This window comes from Ptychodera flava, chromosome 3, assembly GCF_041260155.1.
Source record: "Ptychodera flava strain L36383 chromosome 3, AS_Pfla_20210202, whole genome shotgun sequence".
Taxonomy (NCBI): Eukaryota; Metazoa; Hemichordata; class Enteropneusta; family Ptychoderidae; genus Ptychodera; species Ptychodera flava.
Window position 1 is genome coordinate 7,540,343 of NC_091930.1, and position 26,156 is coordinate 7,566,498.

The 26,156-nt window shown below is 37.4% G+C and overlaps 1 protein-coding gene and 1 long non-coding RNA gene across 2 annotated transcripts in view; one reads left to right on the top strand and one right to left on the bottom strand.

The window, feature by feature from the left end:
- Positions 1–26,156, top strand: part of LOC139129478 (hepatic lectin-like) — a 243,157-nt gene that overhangs the window by 165,930 nt on the left and 51,071 nt on the right. The window lies entirely within an intron of this gene.
- LOC139124810 (uncharacterized) lies at positions 10,596–15,817 on the bottom strand. Its single transcript, XR_011550047.1, has 3 exons — positions 15,752–15,817; positions 11,880–11,962; positions 10,596–10,894 (listed from the first exon to the last, which is right to left on the bottom strand). It is a non-coding gene; the product is annotated as an uncharacterized lncRNA (long non-coding RNA).

Genomic DNA, 26,156 nt, shown 5'->3' on the forward strand with positions numbered 1-26,156 from the left:
AAAACTGTACAAATGAAAACTTTATTTACTTCATAAGCTTCAAAATGAGCCATAAAAATGTTAGTCCAAATTAATATTGAAAATGTTTGAGATTCACAATATTTGGCGTTGAGTATCTTAAAATGGACGAGGACAAAATTGTACAAAGACGATTAGAAATCAGGCGATCGTTCAGCTTTGGTGTATAGTCTAGAGTAAGAGTGTATCGCGAGGCCATGTAAAAGCTTTCATTATGTATTCAAATATTATGAAGAAATGTATCTCTTTATCTACACTCGTGCTAATGCCGATGTTAATTACAAGACTAACCTTTTCACCTCAACAATTTTGTCGTAAAACTCACAGGAGGACATATAAATTCCTGATAATGGGTGTAATATGCATGATTTATATCACTACCTAAGGGAACAGTCGCACTTGGCAAAGATAATCCCTTTGTAGCGGTAGACCACGGTCCCTCTGTGATAGAGGGACCGTGGGTAGACCAATAAAAACACCGTAGAAATGTACACGTGGGAGAATTCGATTATCTCTCGCAAAGGCGAATTATAGCTTAACTATATGATATCGAAGAACAGATGTTTAAATGGAAACATTATTTCACATTGCAGGTTTGGTATAATTTACATTTTGCTTCTGTTAATCATTGCATAATTTTACCCTATCTTGTAATAGCTATTTGTGCAGGTAATCAGTGTGAAACGGGCACAACGTGCGGTTCTTGTACAATGTTTAGACTTGTGACCTGGCAAGTGTCATTAGTTTCCTCTATACATAAACTCAGCTGGTGGTGTAATATTAAACACCTATTATCTAATCACTGAGCGCCGAGGGCTGGGCCATGCTGTACCAGAAACACTATTAAAATTCCCCGAGGCCGTAGGCCGGCGTAATGTGACGAGTTTCTGGCAACGCACGACCACAAGGTAATGAACGAGTAATTTATTGGAATACACTACAATAACCCACTGCGAGATGTTTACTTGCCTATTTCTCAACAGAGGTAATAGCAGAACCAATTTCTATTCTTAAACAAATTATTAAACGCCACATAGGCCTACTCATTCCGTGTCGCGATTCGCCAGAATACGTCACGTGACGAGAAAATGGATGTCTAGTCCCCACCGGATCGACAAAAGTATGGTCAGATGGTATTTTTTGAAAAGTTATTTCTCTAGGGAAATGGTCCTGACCAAATCTGGATAAGTGCCCGGTTACGTGACCGTACTGTCGTCTGCAGCTTTGCAACAATCGCAGGTGACTAAAACGTGATGTGCGTCCGGGAAAAGCATTCTCTAAAAAAGATTTTCCAACATTTTCCAACATTTCAACAGCGTAGGAACTTGAACAGCTCATCGACGGAAAAGATTAAAGTGCAACTAATGATGTCGCTAGGTATGCTTCGAATATTTTTGGAAAAAAGTGGAACCACGTACAACTGAAACCGCTGTGGAAACATCGCCCAGTAAACTTGTAACAATGGATTGTTGCGGTGCAAAATATCAAAACACATTAAAAACTACATAACAATACAACATGAGCATGTGGTGTGTTATGAAACACCTATAGCCTGGTCTTTATTCGGGCTATAGTGCTCGTTTATTACCCCTCGTGGCCGTGTGTTACAAGAAACACAACGCTATACCCCTCGGCCCACGGCCTAGGGGAATAGCGATGTGTTTCTGGTAACACATGGCCTCTCGGGGTAATAGACGGGCGCTATAGCCCTCATGACCAGGCAATAGATGTTTACTATTACATGCCTCAATGTGAGTGTAAATCAATCAAATGATTTGAATAGGATCATCCGGGGAGTTAGCATGCCATATAAATGGTGTACGGACCGGTTTCAAGAGTTACCAGTCTGGTTTAATCCATTGATGTAAAGCTAGGCGCTTAATGCTGGATGTGAAATATCCCTGCGCTCACTGCTATTTCGACTTTTTCAAAAATCTGTTTGATGCTTGTCGATCCTGGTAAAACTGTTTAGAAATGCGTTTCATGTAACTAAATGTCATAAAGCGCTTACTCTATTTAAGTTTCTACGATGTTGAAATTGAAAGTTCTAGTCAACCGCCATTATTTCAAAGCTGGAGTAGACACTACGTGTATGGTCAACTGACCGGGTACTTTTTGCAAAGACTATCTCCTCAAGATAACAGTCTTTCAAAATACCCTGTTATGTCGTTTCATATGGATTCAGTTGGGATTCGAAGAACAGATAAACAGTATTTACGCGACTGACATTAAATTTGAACCATAAAAATTCTGAACGTAAAAAATTGTCATCTAAGATTTTACAATAAATATTAAATGGATCGAGGCACAGACTCCATTTTAATAGCTGTTTTTGCGCTTGTCTTGAATTTTCATGCAAGGTAATAATTGTCGGTCAAAGAAAGAAATTAATTTCTCGACCCCGTTTACCTGTCAAGGAAACCACAACCACTCTCACAGCATCTCATGGAGCTTCTCAGACATGATATTTGAGACGACGATGGCAGCAATCTTTGATTTTCATGCAAATTTTGGATTGCACAAGTCGGCTAGTGAAAGAAATGAATTTTCTTCTCTTTACCCGTCAAAAGCTCTCTCGCAGCATCTTATGAAGCTGAGTAATGACTTTGTCTTAGAGACATCTGGCTGACATCTTTAACATTTAAAATCAAAATGGGTACCGGGATGGAATTGTGCATTTCCTAACTTTGTGGGCTTCAAAGATACATACAATCACCGAGAGTGATTACTGGATCAATTTATTTTGGCTTGTTCTCAAGCACCCGATTTTCATTAATGCAAAGGAGGTTACTGGCGAGCTTTGTGTGGTAATTAGAGGTGTCCTATGATATGTGCCAGGGTCATTTTATGTTACGAATGTGGGAACCATTGCATTGGTAAAAAATTAGGTTGGACCAAAATTCGAGCTTTCGTCACTAGACTAAGAACGGGACATGGGTAAGTTGCTATCCTAAATCTACTTCCTTTTTCGATGGCCAAACATGCATCAGCTGAAACATGAATATCTCTCACCCTTGCGTTCAAAAATGTTAAAATAGTACAGAGTGACATTTGATTTATAGCAGCAAACAAATTATATTACAGAATGTTTGATCGTTGTAGAACGAATTTGCTCATGCTGGAAATTAGTTTTAAGTCAATTGACGACCTTCAAGCTAAATTGATTTGATATTTACTTGATCTCTCGTAAACGATAGAGACCAATACATCTACGATAGAAATTATCCCATGGTGGTAATCGGTACGGCTGTCAGTCAAAGTGTGTCTTGTTTTGATGTGGACATAACGACTTCGCCGATGCTAACTCGGCATGTATGCAACCAAAACGTCGGGGTTAATTAATATACTAAGCTGTCGTGAATCACGTTGACGTCAATAATACCAAAATCAAACTACTCGAACAGCCTTTGCATGCAAGGCAGTGTCTGGAAACAGCGACAGTCTCCCCTGTGAAGTTTGACTGAATATTAGTTTCGTCATCGTCCCTCTATGAGGGACTGTGGTTTCGTGAAGGTTTTTGGTATTTTCAAAGTCTGACACCACTTGGCAATTCAAGTTGCAATGCGACATCGCATACAACAGACCAGAAACGACTCCGTTCTGCCAACGCCTGGCAAACAACGAAAATAAAAGGCAGACAAAAGCTGAAAATGGTCGAAACCAGTTCAACGTAAGCACGGTCATTCCATAAAAGAGTGGCATTGAGTGACCGTGGCGTACGGTTTTTTTCTTGATTGACGACTATTATAGCTTGCCGTATTGACTGCTACTAACATTCATATTTTATAAGTATAACTTCTTCTTTCGGCACTTACTTATGACATAACTGCAATTGTGCTCTTCATGCCTCAACTCACTTCACCTCAACTAACGAGAAAGACAGAGACATTGTCTTTGTATTCGACTCGAGTGCTTCGTATCAAGACGCAGCCGCACTAATCACAATCGTAAGATAAAATGTTTTGTAATGGGACAAGGACTTTTTGGAACAGCTGTTTTCGTGGCTATCTTGAATTTTCATGCAAAGTGATAATTGCACATGTCGATCAGTGAAAGAAATAAATTTCACGACCCCATTTACCAGACAAATGACACCTCAACCACTCTCACTGCATCTCATTGGATTGTTAGACATGATCTTTCACATAAAGATGGCAGCCATTTTGGAATTTCACACAAATTTAGCATTACACAAGTCGGCTAATGGAAGAAAAGAATTTCTCGCATCATTCACCTGTCCAAAGAAACAAAAACTCCTCTCGCAACATCCTTTAAAGCTGAGATATGATTTTTTACATGTCTTGCACTCATTGTCCTCGCTATCTTGGATATCTTTAAATTCAAAGGATGCCGGGACGGCATTATGCAATTCATAATTTTTAAGGTTCCAAAGATACAAACAATCACCGAGAATGATTGCGGGATGGAACAATTTTGGCTTTTGTTGTCAGGCACCTGATGTTCATTAATGTGAAGGAGTTCCATTCGCGAGTTTTGTGCGGTAATTAGAGATGTCCTGTAATATGTGCCATGGTCATGGGATATATACGAATGTGAGAACCATGCAGGGTCAAAAACATTTTGGTAGGACCAAAATATAAGGTTCCGGCGCTAGACTATTAACTGGACATGGATAAGTTCCTACTCTAATTCTACTTCCTGTTTTCATTGGCCAACAAACATGCATCAGCTAAAACATAAAATTTTTACCCCCGCTTCTAAAACATGCTAAAATGGTACAAACTGACATTTGATTTTTTTGCAGCAAACGAATTAGAAAATGGAAGTGTTTGCTCGTTGTGGAACGTATTTACATATATATATTATATATATATATATATATATATATGTGTGTGTGTGTGTGTGTTGTGTGTGTGTGTGTGTGTGTGTGTATGTGGGTGTGTGTGGGTGTGTGTGTATGTATGTATGTATGTATGTATGTATGTATGTATGTATGTATGTATGTATGTATGTATGTATGTATGTATGTATGTATGTATGTATGTACCTACACACACACACAAACAAAAAAACAAAGTAATCGTGGAAATCACATAGAAGTTGGAATAAACTTAACTATATGACCTCAGAATTTATCTTATTTTAGTGAACTAACAGTATAAAAGGAACTTACCTACTTTAACGAATATGGATATAACAAAACACGTTAAAGAAGTCTGAACTCTCAGTGACTCATTCAAATAAAACGAGACAACACTCTGAAAATATATCTTAAAATTCATAAAAATTTCTCGCCAAACAAATAAATGCAGTGGCCGTACCAGTAACCATAATTTCTATTGTAGCTATATTAGTTTCTATCGTTTACGAAAGATCATGTAAATATCTGATCCCTTTAGCGTGAAGGCCGTCAATTTACATGAAATAAATTAAAACTCCCCATTTTCAGCATGAGCAAATTCGTTCCGCAATGTGCAAACTCTTCTTTAATTTGTTTGCTGCTATAAATCAAATGTCACTATGTACGTTTTAGCATTGTTTTAAATCAGGGGTAAAAGATTTTCATGTTACAGCTGATCAATGTTTGACCATTGAAAAGAGAATTATAGAAGTAGGGTAGCAATTTATCCATTTCTCGTTAATAGTGTAGTGACGAAAGCCCAATTTTGGTCCATCTAAAATGTTTTATCCTGCAATGGTTCTCACAGTCGTAAACATAAAATGACAATGACAGATAGCAGAGGACAAATCTTGTAACCCGACAACGCTCGCCGATGGAACTCCTTTACATTAATGAAAATCAGGTGCCCAAGGACAAACCCCTAAAATTTGGAACCCCAAATCATTCTTTTTGCTTGTTTATATCTTCCGAAGCCTATACAATGTTAGAAATTGCTTTATACCATCTCGGCACCCGTTGACATTTAACAATATTCAATATGGCCAGCCAGATGTCTACAAGACATGTAGAAAGTCATATCTCAGCTGCATAAGATGCTGTGATCGGGATTTTTAGTTTCCCTTGACAAGCAAATGAGAAGAGAACTTTCTTTTTTCACAAACCGACATGTTCAATTATCACTTCGCATAAAAAATTCAAGATAGCCGCTAAAACAGCCGTTCCAATTTGTAAGGAGTTTCCTTGCCTAAATGCAATGTAATATGACAATTTTTTACATTCAGAATATGGTTAAAATTCATAATCAGTCTATATTAATACTGTAATCTGTATTTCCAGTCCCCACTGTATCCACATAAAAGCAATAAGAGGGTGTTTTGAAAGACTATTCCCTTAAGAAGATAGTGTTTGGAAAAGTAACCGACACGTAACCATATATCACGTCCTCAGTAGTCTACAAAGCTAGCGTTACTACAAACAATAATGCAAATCACTACTCAGGACTTACGGACTCGGCTTTTAGAACAAGAGATAATACCACAAACACACTTTCAAAACATCAAAATCGGGAACTACACGGAATTCTCAAAATACATATTAAGCCACAAGGACAACAACAAAAAATACAACACACATGGTCTATTATTGACATAGCTCTACGAGGAAGCTAGGCTCAACGTTAATTTTCGACCTTTATTCAAGTCGAGGCTCTATTTTTGTATGTCTGTATGTATGTATGTATGTATGTATGTCTGTCTGTCTGTCTCTCTGTATGTATGTATGTATGTATGTATGTATGTATGTATGTATGTATGTATGTATGTATGTATGTATGTATGTATGTATGTATGTATGTATGTATGTATGTATGTATGTATGTATGTATGTATGTATGTATGTATGTATGTATGTATGTATGTATGTATGTATGTATGTATGTATGTATGTATGTATGTATGTATGTATGTATGTATGTATGCATGCATGCATGCATGCATGCATGCATGCATGCATGCATGCATGTATGCATGCATGCATGCATGCATGCATGTATGTATGTATGTATGTATGTATGTATGTATGTATGTATGTATGTATGTATGTATGCATGTATGTATGTATGTTTGTACGCCTCCAAACTATTTCGCATTGAAGAGTACGCGTTTTGGAATCCAGCCGGCGCTAAGAACCCTGGTATCACCTTTATTTATTTTTCAATAGTTCGCACTTCAGACTCCAGTTAATTGCATCTTGTATTCTTTATAGGCTTAATGAGTGATATTTTTTGGAATGGCATAAGGCGAGCGTTTAAAATATTTGTTGGTTGTGACAAATGTTAAATATACATGACATGACTGAGGTAAGAACAACTGATACGATTGGTGTTTATTTTCCGTAAATGCTGATAATATATACGCTTTTCAATGCACTCAGGATAATGTGTCGTGAAAGAACGATTGACTGTTATTAATTTTGCATAGTTACGCCTAACGTTGTATCCGACTGTGGTGATTTGCCGAGACATAGGGAAAGAACAAACAAGTGATGTATCGTGGTTGACGGCAGCTTGCCAGCTCAAAATTCAGACAATACCCACAATGTACGCCTTTGGTGCTCAGCTTTTCTGCACCTAACAAATTGTCTTGCACAAATTTGGGTACGATTGTGTATGGCCGTAGCTCAGAAAGGAGAGCAAAGCAAATCTCTCCTAATCAAACAATCTTTCAGTAAATATGGGCAGTAACGTAAGAAGCTAAAACACCAAGTCATTTGACTTAGAAGTCAATGGCAGTGTGGAAATAGATGGTTATCATTGACGACCCTGGATTATGATGAGTAACATTGTTCTGTGTAGAAGTTTTCACCAAGACGTTCTTGTGTAATATTGTTAACACGTGATGGCAAGGACAACATAACATCGTTACCTCTCCTGAAGCTGGTGCTCATGACAGTATTATTGATTATATTGAGAGAATCATTTATTGTTGATTGGCGCCCTCTGCGTCAGGAGTTTAAGACATCTTTCCTCGTTTGGGGGTTCGCCGTCATATATTTGTGATGTGTGTTCGATTTGGAGTTTTCTGATGACGACAAAAAGGACAAAAAATATAAAGGCAGAATTGATAACAACGTTTGATTTGAATAAAGATGAGTTTTCAGCACTGTCAGATAGAATTTCATTCCCGTAAACTTGAACCAGGTTAGAACATTTGGGAAGTTTGTACGTTCACTGAGAAAGTTTACAAAAGAATGTTTTTTTTTTGTCATAGTTCAATTTATCGCCGCCTCCTAAGAGAATTAAGCAATCAACTATTTGTTGCCCTTTGCCACAAGGTGGCTGAAGCTGATTTTAAGGATGTGTTGGACTTTGAAAGCAACTTTACAAAATATCAGACAAACGGAACATTGTTTCTGTCGACAACATTACTCAAGCAACGGAAGTCGACAAAAACGTAAGTACTCTAGTCCGTAAAGCAGTGGAGTCTGTGATTGCAATTGCAATTCAAGCAACTCAAGCCTAGAGCCAACTCTCCCAGCAATGGTTGATACACAAGTCAACTTCGTATTGACAAGGAGGCAATATGGCATGGATAAAGAATCAGAGACTCTGAGAAGACTGCCTTTACATGTCGCTGGGGACTATTCCTGTTCAAAGATATGCCCTTTGCACTAAGGGGAGAACGTGTCATATTTCAAAGCCTCATATAATCTACTTTCAGTCCAGATTTGTGGCATGCCCTACTCGTATACTAAAATGCCATTTTGATCTTTTCTTCGACATTTGAGCAGCATTTGCAGCGAGTTGAACTGGTGTTCATAAAGTGGAGGGAGGCAGGGCTTAAGTTACAGCCAAGAAAGTGCTATTAAATTCAGTCAGAAATGGAGTACCTTGGCCGGCTGGTAACTCCAATGTGGTGTCACTAAGTCAAAGAAAAGTCAGTGCTGTTGCAGAGTTTCCAACGCCTACTAAAGTTGCAGAGCTTTGTAGAGTTATTGGACAAGCTTCGTATTATAGACGTTTCATAGGAGGATGTTCAGCTATTGCAGCCCTTCTATATCAGTTGACATCAACAAGTAGAGGCATCCATTAATTGGAAAGTTGCCAACAAGCTTTTGATGAACTCAAAGCTAAATTGTCAGATTCTCCATGTTTAGTATATGCTACGTTTGATGTAACATTCTCGCTTGTAACCGATAGCAGTGATGTAGGAGTTCGTCGTTGGCTTAACAAAAAGTCAAAGGTGTATTCGACCGATAGCCTATGCCAGCTCGATTCTGAATTAGCCACAACGGAATTATTCTGCGACGGAGCACGAATATTATGCAGTGGTCTGATGAATTGGCAAGTTCAGAAGTTATCTGAAACAGATTCAATGTAATAACGGACAATATTAACTTTCAGTAATTCCATCATTAACTTTCCTCAAATCAGTGAAAGAACCCTTGGGCAAGCTTACATGGTAACAGGCTGAACACAAGCCTATGATCATGATATAATACACAAGCCAGGCAAAATAATACCTCAAGCAGATGCATAATCACCAGCCCAATTGGTAGCAGTGATACCGTCCTATGGAATTGGTCTTATAATGAGTTAAAGATCTCAGAAGAGTCAGATACAGTTACAAAAAAAGTGCATGGTTTCATCCGTCGACTGGTTCAATGTTTTACGCCTGGTGATGGAAACCGGGTGAAGGAGTTAATGTTCCATGCATAATGTCTTCATATTGACATGGATACAGGGTTGCTAAAACCTAGCAGCTCGTGTATTAATTTTTCTTTTACTTTAATTACAGATATTTTGCGGAGAGGCAAGAGACAGTACGGTCCTGCAAGACACCTACACTATAGGTTGGACCTTAAAACTTTCCTTTCCAATTTGTTAAGGCTTATATCATGTTCTGACCCACTTTATGAGAAAGGTATGAAGGTTTGAATATTAAAACAACATTTTATGGTGCGGTTGAACGTGTCAAAGTTACCATGCTCTCACATAGCCAAGCCAATGCATATATGTAATGAGTGTGCAACAGATGGAGACACAAAAAGAATAACTGTTTTGGTGAGAATTCATTGACCACACCTCTGGACGATGAAGATCGTAAATCCCGTTGGAGTATGGGGAGACAGTCGATCACAAATTCAACAATTACATTTTTTTGAAGTGCTCCTATACAATCATGCAATCTTAACATACGTAGGGTATGGTAGGTGTTTCCCGTCACTTCCTGCACATTAAGAACATTCTACAACACATTGGTATACATCAAGATGACCTTTTTTAATGTTAACATTCATAAAGTGAATACATAACAGCTTAAATTGTACAGATGGAGAGAGTGAGTGGGACTTTATGTTAGAAAATCTTTAGATCTTAGTCACTCCTAAGCACTATTAGTCTCTTAGACCAACGCCGCTTTTAATCACATCTGTAAGTCGTGCCATCAACACCATCTATAGAAGAAAAACGAAATGAAGTAGACGATGTAAGCGCTCGCAAGAGTTTGTCCGATTACGAGTTTCAGCCATAAATATCTTCGCTTGGTTCACTGAAAAATAGTATTTGACACAAAATAAAATTAATTCGATTTTTGCATATAATACTATACTTTTAACTAGAAAGCAAACTAAACACATCATAAAAAACGATCTTGTAAGTTTTGAATTCCAACGCATTTTGTAAGGGAAGGTCGTTTCACAAGTATTATCATCATCATAATCATCGGGGTTTTATCACTTTCAGTCACTTTCAAGGCTGTCGTAACATTACGCTACAGTTGTAAATATGCATACTTAATATGAATCTGCGACACGTTTGATTGGAGGAGAGGAATGTCGAAACGTTCATATCAGAGCTATTTCCTTGACTTACTTATCGTCCTTTTCGCTAATCGACTTCAGTTTATGACTTCAATCGCGGTCGTTCCATTTGGAGGTTTCCGACTTAGACTCAACGCAATTTTCGTCGCCACCTTGGTTGTTAGGTTCACCCTTACCCCAGTCTGTGAATGAAACCTGATACAAAAACAGAAATTCTTTTGTTAACAAGCGTACAATACATTATAGATCAGCAACACAAATTTACTGTGATGTTATAAAACTATTACATTTTACAGACATTGCAATTTTGAGACAAGCATGCGCTATCTCAGTTTTTCAAATTACAAGTTTAATACTGAACTGGAATTAGCCGGGGACATACAAAGGGAAGACCAAATTGCCATCACTGCATGAAAACACAATAATTCAGATAAATTCACATTAATGAGTTGCCTGTATTATAGTATAATACACGTGAATTCACATGAATCAACATGAATACAGGCTTGCTGAGTACAAAAAGTGGATTATTGACTGTATTCATCTGTATATGCACTCTTCAGCTAAAATACAGGCAATAATCCATGTTAATACAGTAAGTATTATAGGGTTTTTATGCAGTGCATGTGCATCATGTAAGCCATATTGAACATAAATTTCATTTTTGTCGAGTTTTGTCAGTTATAGCAAGAATTACGTAACACAGCTCTTCCCATATTTTGTTTTTAGACATCCCTCGTGTGAAGAAATTATAAAGCGTTTTGAATAGTAATAATCATATACTTTTAGTTGATATTCTTTTTTTGAATTGAGAGAGTATACATCTGCAAGAGACTCGGAGTTTGATCTAATTTCCTCATTATTGATTTCTTTTCTATATGAAATACAGACGTCCAGTGATCACCGTAATCAGGTTTGTTAAAGTTATGATGAAGTATACAAATCTGCATTTTTCAGATTAAATTGCGATTTTTGTGACATTTTAGGTTAATTTCGCTAAAAGATTCCCATGACTTTCATTACTTAATTAACTGTAAATGTTTTGAAAAAAAAAAGTAAAAGGCAAAGGTAGCAATTTTCATACTTTTCGAAAGTTCCTTCTGAAATCTCAAAACGACGCGCGTACGGGCGATACGGATTCGGAAAATAAAAAAAAGTTTCTATTATGAGGTTTATTTACCAGTGCAAAGTCGGAGACCATTGCCCAGTTTTCACATCCACAGCCACGTCTTGTCCCAATCCAGGCTGAATCAGGTGTCAGGCCTACAAAATTATCACGTTTGATGTGATTGGTACTATAGTGCAATATCATTAAATATAACACAGAGTAAAATTTTCAAAATGTGGAAAAGTACACTTGCTTAGGGGTAGTCGTGTAAATGTGATGGGTTTATTTAACTCTTACAAGAGAAGATGACAAAGTCATTGGCATAGACATGGTAGTACCAGCAGGATAGACCAGTAGACCAGCAGTCCTCCCAAGTTCACTGATCTATTGTCTATACTTAATCAACCATTAGGAGTTCAAAAAATAAGAGCTGCTTTGTTTGCTTGGTCCTTGCAGAAATTCATTCGTTACTGCCAAGAGTCCAGACGATGAATATCAACCAAAATAACCCCGATTATCGTTTAGTCCAAATTATTATCGACATAAGCAATAACTGCCTGTTTAAGCCAGTAAGGTTAGAACTCTTGAACAGTGACAAGCATTATTGTTTCATGTACCATTTGCAAACAAAGCCATTGACCAAATAAGCATCAGCAATATTTGCATGATAAGAAAGTTGTGGAAAAATACCTCCATATTTTTAATATCAAGAACCACCTTTAGTTTCCTACTCATACACAAAAACCACTGGTAGGAAACATTTTAACGATAACAATGTCTTGAAAAACTTCAACTTTCACTCAAACAACAACGTAACTTGCAATTGCTTGGCATCCCCCTTTTGCTATAAACCACTTGGTTACATAACAACTGGTGACCTGACCATCATTACCAACAGCAAAAATTAACTTCTTCAGCTCTTTGAACATGGCCTGAAAATATCGGGAGTCACAAAAATATTAATTGGAAATTTAATTTCACAACTATCATAGATGCCGCCAAAGATATACAAGACAGTGGGCTGCAGTTGAGGAAGTTGATGTGGAATGCCTCTCTGACTGGCTGAGCAAAGTCAGAGATAAATTAAAATCACGTATTTCACATTTCCGTCCTCACACTAAAGATGTAAATACTTCCTCTGTAGTAGATGGCCCATCTGTCAAAGCATGCCTCGATGTTTTACTCAACGAATATGTTATAGTTCCTGCAGACAAAGCTTCAAACAACATTTTCTTTTTCTGTAGGAATTATTATACCAGTGTATAATAGACGAATAAAACCTTCATTCAGATAAGAGTAATGCACCCTACACTCTTTCCTCCCTCACTGATGAAGACATTTTTTCAAACCATTCATGTGTTCTCAATGAATTTACATTCTTTGAAAGAGAAGGACAAAACACCGCCTATGTTGTATTGGATGCCTAAACTGCAGAAGAACCCCTTCAAACAACGCTTTATTCCAGGATCAAGCAAACACATGTCACAACTCTTGACTATAATTTTAACAACCATCAAAATGGTCCTTTTTCGATTGTGACACTGTGTATGAAACGAGTGAGTTGAATCAAATGTGGATACTAAAAATTCAAAGGAATTGTTTCTTGATTTAAGAGTCACGAACAATAAGTACAGTTCGGTCCGAAAGTTGACTTTTCCACATTATATACCTCAATCCCCACGAAAACTTAAAACAAGGCTGTCATCTCTTGTTTAACAAGCTTCACTGCATAAAAATGGCAGTAGAAGATAAGGTACTGATACATTACAATCAAACATAGGCCAGGTTATGTTAGTAACAAACTTGATGCCCAGCACAAATACACAGATTAAGAAATTATTAACGTGCTTAATTTCTTAACTGACAACATATTTGCTAAGTTTGGTAGTATGACATTTCAACAATAAGTCGGCATACCAATGGGTACAAATTGTGCACCCCTTCTTGCAGACTTATTTCTGTATTCATATGAAGCAGGGTTCCTACAATCTCTCCACAAGGCAGGGTCTAAAAAACTTGCAAGGCGTTTTAACAACGCGCACAGATATATTGGTATCTGATTAGTCTAGACAATCCAGACATATCAAATTACTTACATCATATTTATCCTGATGAGTTAGACATCAAAGAAACAACAGAGGGTAGAAACTCAGCTTCATATCTTGATCTGTTCCTGCAAGTGGGTACTAATGGGCTACACACTAAGCTGTATGACAAAAGGGATGATTTCGATTTTGAAATCATAAATTATCCCCACTTGTCAAGTAATATTCCGTATGCACCTGCTTATGGTGTGTGCGTATCTTAACTTCTTAGATATTGTAAGGCTTGTGATTCCTACTCTCATTTTCAACTGAGACACAGCTCATTGGCATCAAAACTAGTGAGACAGGGATACATATAATAAAAACTCGTTAGGACTTTAGAAGAGTTATATTGTCGATATGACGGCATTGTGGCCAAATATGACACCTCGGTCACTCAAATGATTAGCTACAGCATTCCCGGCTTTGCCTTATTACAGCAATTCATATATTGTATCATTTCATACAATATTTAGACAATTATTGGACCAATCCTGATGGTGTAGCATGCTGGCAGGGTACGCTTACCCATTCCGGACACCTGCTAACACCACTAGCTATAAGTGGTTCATGATGGTCCTACGTAAATTTGTAAATCATAAATGTCCCATGGACCTGGTAAAGTATTACCTTGAATGGAAATGATTTGGACCACTTCATGGTCCTATAACATATCATGATGTCGGATAAAGGATGCATTATTGAGTTTTCTGAAAGTATATTGTGGTAATTCGTACGTAATTAAGAACTGAAAACAGACAATTTCCCTGATTTAACGGGCAACACGAACTTGCACGAAGGGAACAGTATAAATTAAACAAAAAGTTCAAAACAATATTACAGTTACTGCCAAAATAACAGTTCGTAGTATTGTTATGCAGTACTGTATGTATGTATGTATGTATGTATGTATGTATGTATGTATGTATGTATGTATGTATGTATGTATGTATGTATGTATGTATGTATGTATGTATGTATGTATGTATGTATGTATGTATGTATGTATGTATGTATGTATGTATGTATGTATGTATGTATGTATGTATGTATGTATGTATGTATGTATGTATGTATGTATGCAAAGAAATTAATTTTTCTTACCATTCACAAAATCAGATTCATCTTGGTCAGTTACTTTTGTCAAATAGGCATCTTTATTATAACATGCATATTGAGCTTCCGTGAAGTCCATTTCGCTGGGTTCGACATAATAGCAATGACCGTTGTATTCACTCCATCCATTATCGCAAGACTATCAAAAAAGTTGATACGTAAATGTTTACTTAACACAGGGATAAATAATTCACAACTATTTATTTAAAACTGTTTTTCACTTTTTTTGCAACTTTTGGAAGGCAAGAATTACTTAGACAGAAACACAAAGAAGAGTGTCCAACTATTTGCGTTTGCTTCAGCTGTTGAGAAAAATGGCATTTGGTGCCATGTTCGGGTCTATTCAGAGCAGCAGTTTCTCTAACTAATTATGATGTAATCTTTGTGAATACGTTTAAACAAAACTAGACAAGTAATCTTTACAACAAGAAAAGACCAAATTACAGGAACAAGCAACTTATACAAAATAAGTTGCGCAGAGAGAATATTGAGACTTTTTGACATGGATTGATCTCTAATATGACATTATGTCCCACTGTGGACACAACAACCGCAGTTTCTGTCGCTGATACATGGAAATATGTCTTTAGAACGTACTTGAGGGTATGCGAGAGCAGAGATACGGTAAATAAAGCAATGTTATAGAATTTAACTTCAAACTGAAAAAACTATTTATGATTATTTAACCTATACTACAGGAGTAATAGATGAACAGTATATATTATACCAAGAATGTTTACCTACCATTACTAGAGTTGAACTCATAGCCAGAAACACAAGTATACCGGCGTGATGGATCTTCATGTTTCTGAGGTTGGATATTTCATCAAACAGAATTAATGGACGGACATTAATATTACCAAGGCTTACCTTCAACGTTGAACGCATAGCACGAAATAGCAAGATACGAATTATTCTAACGATGAGTTATGTTCAAATATGCAATGATATTAAGCATAGAGCATACAAAGGACACATACAAGCAATATATTTACAATGGCGAACCCGGTCCTTAAAGGGCCTATGACTTATTTTTTCTCTTTAAAAACTCAGCTAGGGGACCTGTCTATGGATTGCATATTGCGTCAGTTTGGCAAGATGTGCGCGAAGGGCGAAATTTGACTCCTTTTTCATGCCTGGTGATCAGGGTGCCACTTCGCACCCGAGCCGTGCAGCAGTATTTGCATATTGACCAACAGGTACAATTGACGTCATTTGTCCACCGCTACTGACAGGAAAGTGTATTTAGCGGTCCTTGCATAAATTACACCACAAACAAAGTAAGCTATATAAACAGTGCTCACAGACGCCCAGTAAACATGGCAAGGAAGCCACACCGGCAGACCATCTGCAGAGACGTATCAAGTTGCTCCAGCGAGGACAGTGTTGACCAGAACTCAGAAAGTGATTTCGAGTGGCTCCAAATCAGAGTCATCGGATTCTGACTTTCAAGGACAAAGCGCGAGGGGACAAAGCAATATAATGCTCGGGACAGATTGGAAAGTACGATGAGGCCAAATTCATCTCTTTGTATTAAATAAGATAGGATCAGTCTTAGTTTGAACTTTTGACGGTTGATTTTATTCTATAAATAGTGGAGCGATCCCGTGCCAGAGTGTTTCGGTTCAATGAGTGCAACATGCATTGCATGTTGTAGCTGCAGTACAGTACAATCATTGTGAGTTTTCGGACGACCTCAGTTTCCGGACAGTTAATGACATATTGTTCGTTGTACTCACTTCACTCCGTATTGATAGCGTTTTACAAGTCATGTGACCGCATATTAAGTCAGGTGATGCTGCTGTCCCGTTTTTTTCGGGTGCTCCAACTTGGCGAAGTTAGCCAGACCGTGCGATACAAGGTGCCGAAAGTAGCACACAGTGACAGGCCACGTGCTGTAGGTAAGCACCACACGCGTCGAAATATAATATTGTTGCGTCGTCCATGGATTGATTATAAACGTAACTAATTATCACGAAATATTTATATACAGTTTTCTAAACACATCAATATTGAAAATCGGGTTTTGAAGTTTCAAATTATCAATATTTAGCCCCTAATCACATTCCAAATAACACGTCCGATTACTGCGATAGCAGTCCGATTACTACGCACTCAACATGGGGTCAAAATTTGGCAACTTTGACCCCCTGATACCACTTCCGTCGTGTTAACAGTTTGAGGGTAAACACAATAAAGTTTCAAAAGATGTCGTGCTCGTCATTTATGAAACGACTTTGGGCGAAATTCACTACCCTGTTAGAAATCTATCATACTGACTGTAGCTGTGCTGGACGTTGACCTTTGAAAGAACTGTCATTTCCCTGGAGCACGAGACAAATGGTTCAATCGACCCATGTTCCCGTGCATTTTCAGAGCAAACGAATCCTGCAAAAAGTGATGTGTAAGGCCTATTTTGTACATGTTTGGAATGAAGAAAAACAAAGAAAGCTTGTCACCGCATTGTCGGGTCGCCATTTTGAATCGCAGTCTTCACGATTGTGTAGGATACGGGAAGTTTCCTGCCACACATGTGTTTCCCGATGAATGACGATGTGACATCGACTGTCATTCTTCTTGTAATTTTTTTTCAATATCTGGCACGAAAGCACAGTACATCTAATCAGATAGCCTGGCAAGTCATTTTAATTTACTCGATCGGCGCGGCAATCGGCCGTACGGGACATTTTGCGCTGCGACACTGTTGGTGATCTCTTGAAAAGATCATGTCACTAAAAGCAAACTAAAACATTCAGGCATTACAATGTTCTCTCGTGCGCTGCGCCCGGGGTATACGTTCTGAGCAAAGGAAGCCCTTGCATCACAACCTTATGGAGATGAGATTTCCGTAGGTGTGAAAGACTGTTTGCCGTATTAAGATAAGTCGTCGGCTGAACTTCGAAAAGCCGAAAAAAATCGAACGATTTTGGCTAGGGGTACACGCCCACACAAAATTTTACTTGCTTTGTCTGGACAAAGGGGGTGATACGTATTGCAAGGCAGTTGAGTGAACGTGATTCTACGTTTGGTTTTATAGGCATATCATAGGCCCTTTGACTTTATTCTTTATCCTCGCATCAATCGAATGTTCATAATAGGCAACAACAACAGTCTTGAAAGGTTTTTTCTCGATATAACAGTTTAGTATTTAAATCGACACGTGGAATTATTTTCTCGCCGAATACGAACTAGAAAAGAGCCAGCTGTTAATACTAAAATCTGTGTACTGTCGACAACCAATATCAAAGGTTAAAAAAGGAGGTTTTTATTACAGCGTTTTATTTTGTATCGGCCGATTGCTTGTGTTTGTAAACAGATGTATGAAAGAAAAATAATTTTGCTTATATACCTGTTGCATGATTTTAGATGAATGTGATGAGCGTTTGCCAATCAACACTTGACAGCGGTCCCAAATCTTGACTGGACACTAAATCAAGTATTACTATCTATGAACAATACTACTTGCTTATTTTTGAAAGGTTTTAAATGAACGCCCAATAAAGGTAGCACCGTCAAATTGAAATTATACAAGCCTGGAGACACTTGATCGAAACTGATACATAAATGACATCGTTATGCTTACCCTTTTAAAAGAAGAACGTGTCGATGAAAGTAACAAAATTCGCCACGTCTGGAAAAGTTTTGAGAACTAAGGACATCTTTGATAAACAAATAAGTACTAGTCAGTGCTCAATCTAGCTTCCTTTGCCTTTCCTTGATCAATATAGTAAACGCCATAAAAAGCATCATTTTGGTATGCGAATCAAAAATCAATTCATGTTTGCTCTGTTTGTTTTTACGATTCGCTTGTTATAAGCTAATTCTGTTTGTCAAGACATACATCGTCGCACTTCATTATTGAGGAGGCGAAGACATTTCGAACTTTGCTCGAAATTGCTGACAGTTGCTTTGAAATTGCATCATTATCAGTGACTTTTACCGTGGCTATAACTGAAGTTTTAAAAGGCCCAGCAGTAGGTCTTATATACATCGAATCTCAAATTATACGCATTCGTAATTACTTATGTAAACATACAAGAGTAGTGCTAACAGAATAATTTTATGGCATGTATATACTTTGCCATTTAATGTGTACAAGGCCATCTGCTGTGCTTATATGATTGCTAACAGTTTCGGCCAAGCTTTAAGTCACTGATGAAATTTCCAGAAAGTGTCAGCATTATCAAGTGAAATGTCTCAGCCTCCTAAAAGGTGAAGTTAAATTTATGTTCATGTCGACAAACATAATCAGCTTATAGCAAGACATACACTGATAGAATACATGCTTTGATCTTTTGATTCGAAGACCGAATGATAGACTTTTGATACCTTAGGCTACAATAATCCAGGCAATTGAATCTAGATACAGCACTGGCTACTTTTTATGAATAGGATGAATCTGTATTTTTTTCTTTGTTTAATTTTCTATTTGCCAAATTTCAACAAAATGTATGAATTCTACATGGTATCGACATGTTCTTATTTTTTTTTTGTTTTTTGAAATCATTCTTATTTTTAAATTTAATATTTTCTTGAATAATTATAGCTGCATAAAGGTCTAATATATAAATACTCTTGATACATTTGTAAGGTTGACATAAACAAATGATAAAACGGCAATGATACGCTTACCTGATATCTTGTTCTGTATACGTCACAATTGAATTTGGCCTGTCGCTTCTTTTCCAGTTCTGAAACGGAGCTTAAAACTGCACAAGGCAGACCAGGTATATATATGTTCTTACAGGTCAAAATTATACAACTATCCACCTACTCATGTAAGCAGTTTCTCAAATCCGATTGGTCGGAAAAAGATATATAATAACAGTATTATGTTATTGCCAACACAATCACCTTTGTGTAAGCTATATACATTTATGGGATGAAAAGTCCAAATAAATAAATGAACACCCAATAGTATTGCAATATTTAACAAATAGAAGGTAAACGTTCACATGTTTTAGGAAGATGAGAACTATTTGTACATTCAATCTGGTGGTACCAATGACAATACCAGTTATAGATGTGGTATTTTTCAAGAAAAATTGGTTTGGCAACAACTGCTGGTTATAAGTAAAAATTATTTTAATGCACATAACTCTGTTTTCGTTTCGCAAGACTTTTTGTTCAATTGCTTCCTGGTGATGGCTTCTTAAATTTTGTGATACGTTTCAATCAAAACTCAATTTATTTGATGCCATGTGTCTCTTGTACACGATGTGAACAGATGCCCCGTTGTATCTAATTACCATTTTCGTACGGCGTTTGGGAAAAGATGTTCAATAGACGGTGGTTGTACCTGGCGTGGTATACAGACAGGAAAAAATGTGTAGGCTACCTCACCCTTTCTAAAAGTTTGACTCCGGGATGGTTCTTATTGAATTTTGTATATCCCAAGCATACAAATTAGGATCTGCACAATGCCACCCTGGCACCCTTAGACATTTAAAATATTCGAGATGGCCGCGAAGATGGCTGTAAGACAAAAAAATGTCAATTCTTGGCCAAATTGTATTCTGCGAGAGGCACTTCGTTGTCCTTTACTAGTTAATTATGGTCTAGAAATTTATTTATTTCATTAACCGTCTTGTGCTATCCTAAATTTGCATGACAATCCAAGAAAGCTGCCAAAACAGCTGTTTTAAAAGTGTAACGAGTCAATCCTAAATCAACGGACCAGCTATGCGACTGATTTTTGTCTCTTTCGGCATGATTTAGGGGTCCAGGAGTGTACAGGCTTTGTAATATGAACTTTAAAATAAACCGTTGATATAATTTGCCAAAATGGTTGCCAAAATAAATATCATTGTATGTCTTACCTTAAAATACGCCTTTAAGGCTGATCTTGGTGTCTTTCTCAGGATTTAGAGATCTCAAAATTTTTGTCTTTTGTGACATAAACTGTAAAATCATTTATCGGAATGAAATGAAAAACGTTTGTGAATAACATTCGGTTCGCTGAAGAACCGCCTATTGTACATCACATAGTAAAGACTCCAGATAGATCGATCAAGCAGACCACCCAGCCCACGTCCGCCTTTGAGTTTTGCTGTTGGTAAACGCGTCTGTTTCGACATGCCGATTCAGAATCTTTCTTTAAAACCCCCCAAAAAATACTGGTAGGCATTGTGGATGTTGTTTTTGTGCCCTCATACACTATACTACCAGTTGCGGAATTTTAGATGAAAATGTTCAACATTCAGAATTTTCACGTGTTAATTCAAAACCAGTCGAACATATTTTATCCTGAGTATTGTATATCGCAAACCAGGTACTTTTGTTGATTCCTTTTCTCATGATATTAAAAATGAACTACACTGGGTAAATCTATAATGTGTGAGTATCTTTTCTTAGGTGTTTTGACATTGACTCTTTTATCCTAAAGAGCCCGCGGGTATTCTGTTATTACAGTATGACATCAAAGTTTAGCAGACAAAGGATCAACAATTGTAATAATGAACAGGATATTCTTAGAAGCTAACGAGTTTTTGAAAATGCAAAACATTACAAAAGACCCAAATCAGACTTTACCTATAAAAGCAATATCATCAAAACCCATCGTGATTACCGTGATTACCTAATTTGCAACAATCCCAAACCAGGCAAGTTTTATTTTACCAAATATTCAAAAGCAGGGAATAACATTTAGACAAATTATTTCTAATATTAACCACCAAACGAAATGAATTATCTCTATTAGCAGCAAAATTACCATCGTACATCAAAGACATGGCTTACTTCTTACATCATACACAATATAGAACACATCCCTCCAGAAAGCTCCATGGTAACATGTGATGTGGTTTTTATATACCCAAACAACACCCGTAGATGAGGGCATTGAAGCCTGTCGTATGGCCTTAGACCAAAGACCCGACAAATCCCCATCTGCTGATACTGTCATGCGTAATCTTAAATTAGTCCTAGAAAATAAAAGTTTTGTCTTCAACAATCAACGTTCCCTACAAAGTCATCGCAAAACTACGGTCATGAGATGTTACCGATATGGTGCCCTAAAACAACAACTTCTACAGAACGCAGTCTTGACACCTATCTTAAGGCATCGTTTCATCGATGACATTCAAAACAATTTCGTAACAAGCCCACAAACCATTACTGCCTTCTTTAACTATAATCACTTTTACCATAATGGAAGAAGCCAGGGAAAGTATCTCATTTGTAAATATAACAGTCATGTTGACGATATTGGAACAATGATGAGCGATTTATATGACAAAGCAAGCGATGCCAATCAGTATCAGCATTTTAATTCTTCGCACACAAGACATGCCAAACTTCGTCTACCATATCTTTCGGCAATTGAATTTTAATGACTCCGTAATGTGGATATGGAATGTCCTCTGAATACTTATGGTCTTCTAAATTGACTCTTAAGGTAGGGGTATCAAGAGGCATACGTGGATGCAGCATGGACATTAGGTACATTTGAGATGTCACAGTTTGCTGATATTAGCCATATCATACCAATTTTGGAAAGCAGATTCTGTAAGAGAAAAATGACTAAGAACGGGACATGGGTAATTTGCCACCCTAAATCTACTTCCTTTTTCAATGGCCAAACATACATCAGTTGAAATATGAAAATCTTTCACCCTTGCGTTTAAAATGCTAAAATAGTACAGAGTGACATTTGATTTATAGCAGCAAACAAATTATATAACAGAATGCTCGATCGTTGTGGAACGAATTTGCTCATGCTGGAATTAGTTTTAAGTCAATTGACGGCCTTCAAGCTAAATTGATTTGATATTTACTTGATCTCTCGTAAACGATAGAGACCAATATATCTACAATAGAAATTATCCCACGTTGGTAATCGGCAGGGCTATCATTCAAAGTGTGTCTTGTTTTGATGTGAACATTACGACTTCGCCGATGCTGACTCGGCATGTATGCAACAAAATGTCGGGGTAAGTTAATATACTAGGCTGGTCGGAAAGTGTGAATCACGTTGACATCGATGATACCAAAAGCAAACTCATCGAACAGCCTTTGCATGCATGGTAGTGTGTCTGAGCAGAGACTTTCTCCCCTCTGAAGTTTGACTGAATATTAGTTTCGTCGTAGTCCCTCCATGAGGGACTGTGGTTTCGTGAAGGTTTTTGGTATTTCAAAGTCTGACACCATTTGGCAATTGCGATGTGACATCAGTACAACAGAACCGAAGAGACTCCGTTATGCCAATGCCTGGCCCAAAAAAGAAACCAAAAAACACAAACAAACAAAAAAACAAACAAACAAAGAACAAACAAACAAACAAACAAACAACAAACAAACAACAAACAAACAAACAAACAAACAAACAGAAAAAAAAGCTGAATATAGTTGAAGCCAGTTCTGCGTAAGCAAGGTCACTCCACAGAATAGTTGAGTGACCATGTGGCGTACAGACTTTTCTCGATTGACGACTACTATAGCTCGCTGTATTGACTGCTACTAAAATTCATATTTTACAAGTATAACTCCTACTTTCGGCCCGTACTTATGACATAGCTGCAATTGTGTACTTCATGCATCAACTCACCTTACCTCACCTAACGAGAAAGACAGAGACATTGTCTGTGTATTCAACTCGAGGGCATCGATCAAATGTTTTGTGATCGGACAAGGACTTTCGTCAGAAGAAAACCGTCATGAAAATTTGTATCATTCTTGAGGTTGCTGATTCAGCAAACAACACAGGTGATAAGTGTGATTGTGTCTCACAGTCTTCAAACACTCCCAGCAAAACATTTATATCAAGCAGTAGAGAACGAATTCACGCTTAACGTGTAAGATGAAAACTCATGACTGCGGTATTTACTACACTCGTCATTAACACACAGTCACTCCATCATAATTTTTAATCCCACAGACGGCAGTTGATCGCGTGTTCTGTCTATCTCAATTGGCGAAACGTTCGATCAAAGTTTGCCTAAAATGCGATAAAAACCGTGAAATTTGTTGGAACAACAGTTGATAGAATTTCATGGATTCATGACTATACCTCTATCAGCGATTTTTAGGATAGCTCTATTTCAAGTTGTTACCTCCATGGTTTATGCTAGCATAAAGGATAGAAACGAGGACTGTGTTTTCTTTTAACATCACTTACAAACTGCAATTTACCGATGCTACATATTATTTTTGAAAAGTCCCCCCTAAGCTAAAAGCATAGTGAGATTGACTGTCACTGAAGGAGGACCATTTTCACGAACACAAGGATGCGAGTTGTCGTTTAAAGGCAATCAACGCCAGTATCGCAATTCTATTTTATTGCATACGTCCCTTCGCAATGACTCAGCTGAAACAGTTTCTATGATCAACGCTGCAATTTTTGAAAGGACATATATCACATTATAATCATATCATTTCATTGCCAAACCAATGACAATAAATTTCAAATTTAAATTTCCACATTAATGTTAGTAATTTTGTTCTGTTGATTTAGTGCCGTCTTCGATTCAAACGTCACTTAAAGATACGCAACGAACGATAATCGCTTCTTTTCTACCTGTTTGTCTTTGTCCCTTGGTATCTCTGTCCTCTCCGTCTCCATCAATACATACACAGTCGCTGTCACACAGAGAATCTATCTATCTATCTATCTTTTTATCTTATGATATTTCATGAGTTATTCAAATGGCACATACAGGTCAATAGGTTTTATAGTTCGTTCCTTTGTGAAAATTACCCAGTATGACAATCACTGGAAGAAACGAGAATCCGAAATGCATTGCGTGGTCAACTTCTGGTTCTCCTTGTCTCGAGACAAAGAGGATCTGGCTAGTATGTAGCAGTGCCATTCTGAAGATACACAACGTTTTATTCATGTCAGAATGCATTCATGACCCACTGCTGTAAGCGGGATTCAAAGTTATGGGCTTAAATCTCTGCTCCTACTGAACAACTGCTTCTCATTGACGTGCATACATTATAAAAACAAGCTATCTTTACTTCTAAGTTTCGGAAAAAGAAAGTCAGCATTGTTATAATATAGTATCAAGAGGTCGTTCGGAAAATGACTAATGATTGGATCATGTGATCATAGCCTGGTATTTCAGAAATTACCTGAAATATTGATTGCATCCACTTTCTCGAACGCCAATGGAAATTTGAAAAGCTGAAATAAATACAAATGCAATCTGCTTAACAGTCGTTTTTAGGGCAAGGATATGGTGAACAGCTGAACGAGGGTTTGGTTCATCGGCTGCCGACACTCCACGCGTGTTGCAAATAATCTGCCATGGTGTAACCGACGCCGAAGTCAAAACGTTGATTCAGAATAAATTGCCAATTGACCATTGCTTGCAGAGCGATGTTTAAGTTTTAAAAGCACAGGGTCTGCAGCATTCAGATATCAGAAAATCAAATCTTACTTCACTACATTGCAAGTTATTGATGCTATGCTGGAGGAAGTGTTGTTGCACTCACAGCAAAGAAGTTCAATCGACACTCTTTAACAACAGTAAAATTGCGCATAAAAATACTGAATAAATGGGTGATAATGCATATATTAGACCCCTGTTTTAGACAAATTAAATGAAACCATTGCGAAAATGAGTTAATGGTCATGACCATCAATTGATTTTCGCCATGGTTTCATGTGTCGTGTATAAAACCGGGGTCGAATATATGCATTATCACTCATTTATTCAGTATCTCTCAACATGTCAAAAATATAAGTAGTATCTTGCATCAAACAAAATTCATGAAAAATGACCGACTTTGTCCCTTTAAATGTTTTATAATATACCTTATGGAATAATAATATGTGGTGGAAAATATTGTGCAAACAGTTGGAAAAAGAAATTGATGCAATGTCGAGCATTTATCGCCATTTTGGATTTCGTTGAAAAGCGTTGGCCGTATCCCGCCGCGTATTGATATACATGATGACGTCATTTGTTTAGCTGTAGAACTTGTTGAGCGATGTACGTATGCCACCAAAGAATGATTAATAAATCGAGGTATGAGAAGAACGGCGTGGTGTAACTTATCGTAAATTTCATTGCACCGGCAGCAAGATTCGATCATCAGCAAAAATCTATATTGAAAGAAACATTTTGCTTGGTGAGGATTTAGCGGTGACATGACTGTGTAGGCCTACTTGAAGCCGGGCGACGGATGACAGCCAGGCTTAGCTTGT